The sequence below is a fragment of the Adiantum capillus-veneris genome, chromosome 25 (assembly GCF_014529385.1).
Source record: "Adiantum capillus-veneris isolate H3 chromosome 25, ASM1452938v2, whole genome shotgun sequence".
NCBI lineage: Eukaryota > Viridiplantae > Streptophyta > Polypodiopsida > Polypodiales > Pteridaceae > Adiantum > Adiantum capillus-veneris.
This window is the reverse complement of record NC_140955.1, coordinates 63,001,596-63,008,763: the sequence shown is the minus strand read 5'-3', so window position 1 is coordinate 63,008,763 and position 7,168 is coordinate 63,001,596. Positions and strand designations below refer to the sequence as shown.

Below are 7,168 nucleotides of genomic sequence, written 5' to 3'. Positions count from 1 at the left end.
TGGTCGTACAGCTATTAAATGTAAGTGGGTGTATAAAACAAAAGTAAAAGCAGATGGATCTTTTGACAAGTTCAAGGCACGTTTGGTTGCAAAAGGTTACTCCCAAGTAGCTGGTGTTGATTATCAAGAGACTTTTTCACCAGTTGTTCGCATTACAAGTGTTCGAGTTTTATTGGCATTTGCTGTTCAATTTGATTTAGAAGCTCATCAAATGGATGTGTGAACTTCTTTTCTTAATGGTGACTTAGAAGAGGAAATTTATATGGAACAACCAGAAGGGTTTGTTATTCCTGGTAAAGAAGACCTTGTTGCTCAACTCCATAAGGCACTATATGGTCTCAAACAAGCTTCGCGAGCCTGGTATACAAAATTTGATCTTTTTCTCACCTCTAAAGGATTCATCTCTTGCTCGTCAGACCCCAACTTATACATAAAACGCCAAGGTAGTAGTTTTGTGATTCTTGCTCTTTATGTGGATGATACCATCCTTGTTTCCAATGATTTGGGATTTCTTCAGCAAGTGAAAAAGTTATTGTCTTCTGCATTCGATATGGTGGATCTTGGAGAGATTCACTCTTGTCTTGGCATTCAAATCCAACGGAACCGTACAAAAGGTATTTTATTCCTTCGACAGTCAAAGTTTATTGCAGATACTATTGAAAAATTTGGTATGGAATCTGCACATTCAGCCAACACACCTTGTCTTGCGAGCTCTACGAAGAACACTTCTGACAATGGCGGTCAACTTGTCACAAATCAACCTTATGCTAACTTGATTGGATGTCTTCAGTTTGTTGGCATGAACACTCGTCCTGATATTCTGTTTGCTGCTAACTATCTTGGACAACATCTTGCATGTCATTCTCTTAAGCATTGGTCTGCTGCAAAGCGTGTATTGAAATACTTGAAAGGCACTACAGATTTTGGTTTAGTCTATCGACGACAACTCACATCGGATTCTATGAAATCTCTTTCTCTTTTGGGTTACACAGATGCAGACTGGGCAAGCTCACATTTATCTATGCGATCTACTAGTGGAAATTGCTTCTTTATAAATGGTTGTCTTGTTTCTTGGACCAGCAAGAAACAACGTTGTGTTGCAGTTTCTACGACTGAGTCAGAATATGTTGCGGCATCACTTGCAGCTCGTGAGTTGATTTGGCATCGACAAATGCTGGTTGATATTGGTCACTCTCCTCTTTCTAGCACACCCTTGCGGTGTGACAACCAAAGTGTTATTAGTCTTGCAAAAGACTATGTTCAACATAATAAGTCAAAGCACATTGCTGTCCATTATCATTATATCAGTATGAAGTACGCAAGGGAACCATTATGGTTGAACACTGTCCAAGTGACCAGATGATTGCAGACATTTTGACCAAAGGCCTCAATGAGTCACGTTTCATCCTCTTGCGCTCGGAGCTTGGAGTTGCTTCGGCCTCACTCTTTCTAGATTAGCTTCTTTTCTATTGTAATAGCTTTGTACATATGACATTGTAATCTTTTAGGTACCATGCACTATGCACACTCCACATTTGCACCTTGTGATATCTAAGTCACTTGAATATTTGTACATAGATGTACAATTCACTTTCACATCATCACCGCTGGTTCATATTTCACATTGTATAGGGGCTTGGGTTTTTCCCTTGAACTCCCCAAGGGTTTTTTCATCCAAAGCTAGAGACCTTTGTTTGAGTGGGGGTGTTGGAGCTATATATGGCTCACTCTACTGAACTTGGTCTCACCTATATATTTGTATCTTGTCCTCAATATGAATCAGTCTTTGGAAGCGTATATGGTGTGTCTCTTGTCTCATCTCTCTCTCTTTCTCTCTACATCTCAACAAAGGTAGCTTTATATTGTACGTCATAGACGGTGTAGGGTTAATTGTAATGATGAGTTCTCAGTCTGTCAAAAGCCCCACTAGAACCTAGTGAAGAACGTTGCTATCATGAGCCATCTTATAAATTGCAAATCTTACATGTCTTGATCATTAACAATTGTCTTCTTTTGAAAATGTATCTGCTGTCGAAGAGGTGATTGGTGTCGGATCTACCCTAATTAGGCGGTCACTTGAGGGGTTCACCTCTTAGAAATTTAGGTTACCACGTTGCCGCTTGTTGACATCTAGATTGAGGAGATCCATCAAACACCCATGGGATGGATGTAGGGGGGAAAGAATACCTAGGATTTTCTTGGCACCACTGGCAAGTCTCTTCGAGATTGCCTCCAACCTCCTCTCTTGAAAGAGAGGCGGGTACCGACTGTGTCACAGGAATAGAATAATAGAGATAGACAGCAAAAACAGAGGAAGAAATCTTTGTATTGATAGTGTTTGATACAAAAGAGGAGAAAAATATATGGGCGCACTCCGTTGTACGAAGCTCGAACCTCCCGACCACCCCCGAGCTTCAATTAGCTTGCATGCAGCGTCTCACTTGCACTTGCACTCGCACTCGCACTCGCAGAAGAGAGATCGGTGAATGATCCCCAAAACGCACCACCCGTCCTATTCTGATTTTTCCTCCAAAAGCATGTGACCTCTCAAAATAGCCGCTTTTCTATTTTTGGCATTCAGTCGACTCGACTTGCGCGCCAAGTATACCTGCGAGAACAAGGTAAAAACGTGATCGCGAAGCAATCCGGAAAGGTAAGATTTTTGAAACTTTTTTTTTTTCGTCCACAAATTTTTCAGCTGTCTTCAACTGAACATAACTCCCAAATGGAGCCAAAACAGCCCAAGTCCGTCTCACACAATCTTGTTGCCCTCACTGCACTCTTCGACAACTATGTGATGGAAAATTTCCATAGCCTGCTCTGATTTGCTGAAAATAAACTTGCAAAACAACATTTTCTACAAAAACGATGCAAAAACAGCAAATCCCACTTTTTTCTTAATCTTTGGCCCTCAACGAGCATCAAAACATCAAAATCTCTAAAGACTCAAAAAACCAAAGTTGTTCCTTATAACGCAGGCTTCAATCGCTTCATATATCACTTTTCAAAATCCCAGGTTAACACCTTCAAAAATGCCCCAGAACGTGCCTTCCGGATCAAAAAAGTTTATTGGACGAAAACAATCCACACATCCTTCTACACAGTGGACTAACTTTAATACGACCAAAACTTCCTAGAAAAACAAAATTTATTACTAAAACACCTCAAAATCAAGTCTTGTTACAGACTGCTCCAATTTGCAAGTCAGAAACACAAAATCTACAACACACTGCGGCTGCACACTAGACTCAGGTTGACCCAGTCTCCTCGCAACCCATAACCACGAGAGTTGCTTGCAAAGATAGGGTTCAATTGAGCGTTTGTTGCACCATGGAAGTCCCTAAGTCACCATGAAAACTTGTGTGAAGAGGAGACGAGACCCTTACAAAGGCGAAAGATCAAAGTATTTTCTTTTTCAATGATAGCAAGGCTGATGGCGGTGCTTTTTTCCCTTTGGGAAACACTGAAAGGCTAGTGCTCTGCACTATTGGATTAAGTTTTTTATTTGATGCTCAGGTTTGAGCCAAAAATCTTAACGTTGTGGGCTTATTTGGAAAAAGCACCTTGCTTACCAAGTAAAACATTCAAACCAAGCCACTCTTGTTGTACTAGTTAACACTAGGTTGGTAACCTAACAGGACATAAAAGTGTCCTTTCAGGGTTTTGAAACAAACCTCCAAACCATAGTAGATCCACTCATTTTGTAAAATCCTTTCATGAGGTTATAGTTCAAGGCCTACCACACATGGAAAAATAAGAAACTTGTAAAATTTATCATCTTTTGGTCACCCCAAGCCTCCAAAGTAGATGGACCAGTACATTTTCATCAAAACAGACATTTCTTATGTTTTGTTGCATAAAAATAAGATTAGGGTTTTTTAGGACTTGAGATAAATTCCCTGGTTAACTTCAGTGGTTGGTGATCAGAACATATGATTGAATCTCACTCACTATTTTTTGTTTTGCCAAAAGAAATAGATATAAAAAAGTTGAATTTTTCCATTATGCAAACCTATCATCAAAGTTTCTATAGCCACGCTCAATACAAATAATATATGCATGTTTTCTTAGTTCCCTGTTGTCCTTTAGGTTCATAAGGAGCCATGGATCATGTCAAAAGAATAATACATCTCTTACCAAGGGGAATCTTGGGGAGAAAGATGAAGTGCTAAATACAACAAACATGAAAAAACTGGGTTCAACATTATGAGTTGTAGAATCCCATAGATATCTAGCCAAATTTGATGCTTATGACTAGATATGGTTATTACCTACAAAATGCATATAGTTCTCACAAGAAACTAGTAATATTGAAAAAGCTATACTTGATATACTAGAATGTTTTGTTTTCTTTTATAATTGAAAAAATCAACCATCATTGTCTACTATGCAAAATAGGGTATTTTAGGTGTCCCAAAACTCAAGGAATATTAGTTTTATGTTACAATATGCGACATACAAAATCAAAACTGCATTCGGATATCATGAAAGCCACCAAAAAAATCATAGAAGAGCTACAATTGGCTAAAAAATAGGATTTGACAATTTTTGTAATTTGGTCATAGCTTACAACTTTAACATTTATCTCTCCCTAGAAGCACCAGGACATGTTGAGGACTACTAAGGATAGTTTTCTAGCATTCTAGACCTCACAAACATGAATTCTAGAGTGGTACAGTTGCAAAAAGTTGAAAAAACAAAAAGAGGACCCGTTTTTTCACATAGTTTAGGTTGTGAAATGTTGTGCAAGGACAAGGTTAAAGATGGAATTGATATTTCAAAAAAATGTCAATTTTTTTTTAGCTCATGAGACAACTTTCTAGATAGATCGCACCTCAAAATACATTTTGAAACTCTTGACATAATTCAAGGAAAATGGTCACTTAACAGGACATAAAAGTGTCCCAATACATAAAAGTGTCCCATTACCAACCTAGTGTTAACACCCCTTAGAGTCAGCTATGACAAAGGAAGGTCATGCTATTGGCATCAACTTGGGTACCACATACTCCTACATAGGTGTGTGGCATCATGATCGTGTGGAGATCATCACCAACGACCAAGGAAACTGAGCCATGCCTTCCTATGTGGCCTTCAGTGAAACTGAGCGCATCTCGATGACACGCCCAAGAACCAAGTCGCCATAAATCCCATCGATACCGTTTTTGGTATGTTCTCATGTCTTGATTTGGTTTGATTTCTAGGGTATGCATGATATGTCGCTAGTATGCGCATAAATATGGATTCATAGGGTCTTGGTTGGATTTCCATGCATTATCTGTAACCCTTTTTCTTGTCATTCATGCAATCTTGCTTTGCTCTTAGACTCTTCCATGTTCAGGTGTATTACAACCTCCTGGTTACCCATGGGCACTTGTGTATTTTGCTATTTCCATGTATGTATGTGTGACAAGTAGTTGCTCATAGGAGGCTACCGCACTTCTTGTAGCTCTTGTGCTAGCTTCACATTGACACTCTTTATTGGGGAAAAATGTATATGACTTGCTCTTTCTATTGATTTCTTTCGCAAATTCCAAGTGCCTCATTGGATGACGATCTTGTGTGCAAAGTGATGCGAAGCTGTGGCCTTTCAAGGTAGTTGTTGGGCTTGGTGAAAAGCTATCAATTGAGGTGCACTACAAGCGTGAAGAAAAGCAGTTTGCTGCACTAGAAATATCTTCTATGGTGCTGATCAACGTGAAAGAAATTGCTCTGGTATTTCTGGGCGCCATATTTAAGAATGTCGTGATTATGGTGTTTGAATATTTCAGTGATTCTCAAAGGCAAGCCACCCAGGACGTGGGTGTCATTGCTTTCTTGAATGTGATGAGAATCATCAATGAACCCATTGCCGCAATGATTTCTTATGGTTTAGACAAGAAGACAGTCAACCACAAGGAAAAGAATGTCCTAATTTTTGACCTTGGAGGTGGCACTCTCTCTTCTTACAATTGATGAAGGTATGTTTGAGGTGAAGGCCAGTGTTGGAGACACTCATCTAAGGATGCGAGGACTTTGAGAATCGCATGGTTAACCACTTTGTACATGACTTCAAGAGGAAGTACAAGAAGGATATGATAGGGAATGCCAGGACCCTCCGCAGGCTGAGGCCAACTTGTGAGAGGGCATTCTCATCCATCACTTAGAAAACTATTGAAATCAATTCCCTCTATGTGGGGTATAGACGTCTAATCCACCATCATAGGAGCCCAATTTGAGGAGCTAAACATGGAATTGTTCAAAAAGTCCATGGAACCTAAGGAGAGGTGTTTGTGAGCCACAAAAAATTGATAAGGCCCTTTTTTTCAAATAAGACAGCATTGCTAAAGACACGTGACAATAGAACGGCTGGATATATTGGCTGGCCTAATGCTGGGGTAGTTTAGGGCTTCTTGGCCCTACCACATTTGGCATACAATGTCGACCAAGGTAGTGCCAAGCATAACGTTTTTTTTGCAACAGGGCCTGACTAACAATATTTCATGAGTTCTTTTGTCCATCTTAGTATCTTCCAAATTGCCACGAGCCTTGAAGATGTAAGCATATGCTATTGCATCAGGAGAGATGCACTCGCTTTGTATTAATTGAAAGCAACCCATTGCTTCTTGGCCCCGCTCTCCTATTTAGCATATCCCGCAATTAGTGCATTCTTAGACTTAACATTCTGCAAAGGTAGCTTCTCAAGAACCTTTCATGCTTTTGAAGAAAACTACATAGATCTGGCTTACATGTCAATCAAGGTAGTGGCCAAGCACGTAACCCCTGTCTCACAATATCATCATTGCCCATATTGGAGTCTTGTATAGGGCCACATGCATTCAAGATGCAAGCACATGTGATTACATATGGAGAAATGCCCTGGTTTTACATCTGCTAAAAACAGCCCAGAGTTTCGCAATCAATGCGTTCCAATTAGAGTACATTCCGGACAAGAAACTTGTCAAGAATATATTTTTTTGAGATTTTTGGAGTATTTGACATACATGTGAACCAACACATTTCCAAGAACGACATCTTTTTTTAATAGCCCTTGCCATAAAATATCATCGTGAATTCCTTTTCCCATATTAGCATCTTGCATAATGCCACCTATCTAAAGATACAGATGTAGGTGATTGCAATTGGAGAAATTCCATCTCTTTGCATTTGTTGAAAACAGCTTCTTGGA

At 39.6% G+C, this 7,168-nt stretch overlaps 1 pseudogene; it reads left to right on the top strand.

Moving 5' to 3' along the window:
- The first annotated feature begins 4,961 nt into the window (after positions 1 to 4,961).
- On the top strand, positions 4,962 to 6,276 carry LOC147424988 (heat shock cognate 70 kDa protein 1-like; annotated as a pseudogene).
- Positions 6,277 to 7,168: the final 892 nt, after the last annotated feature.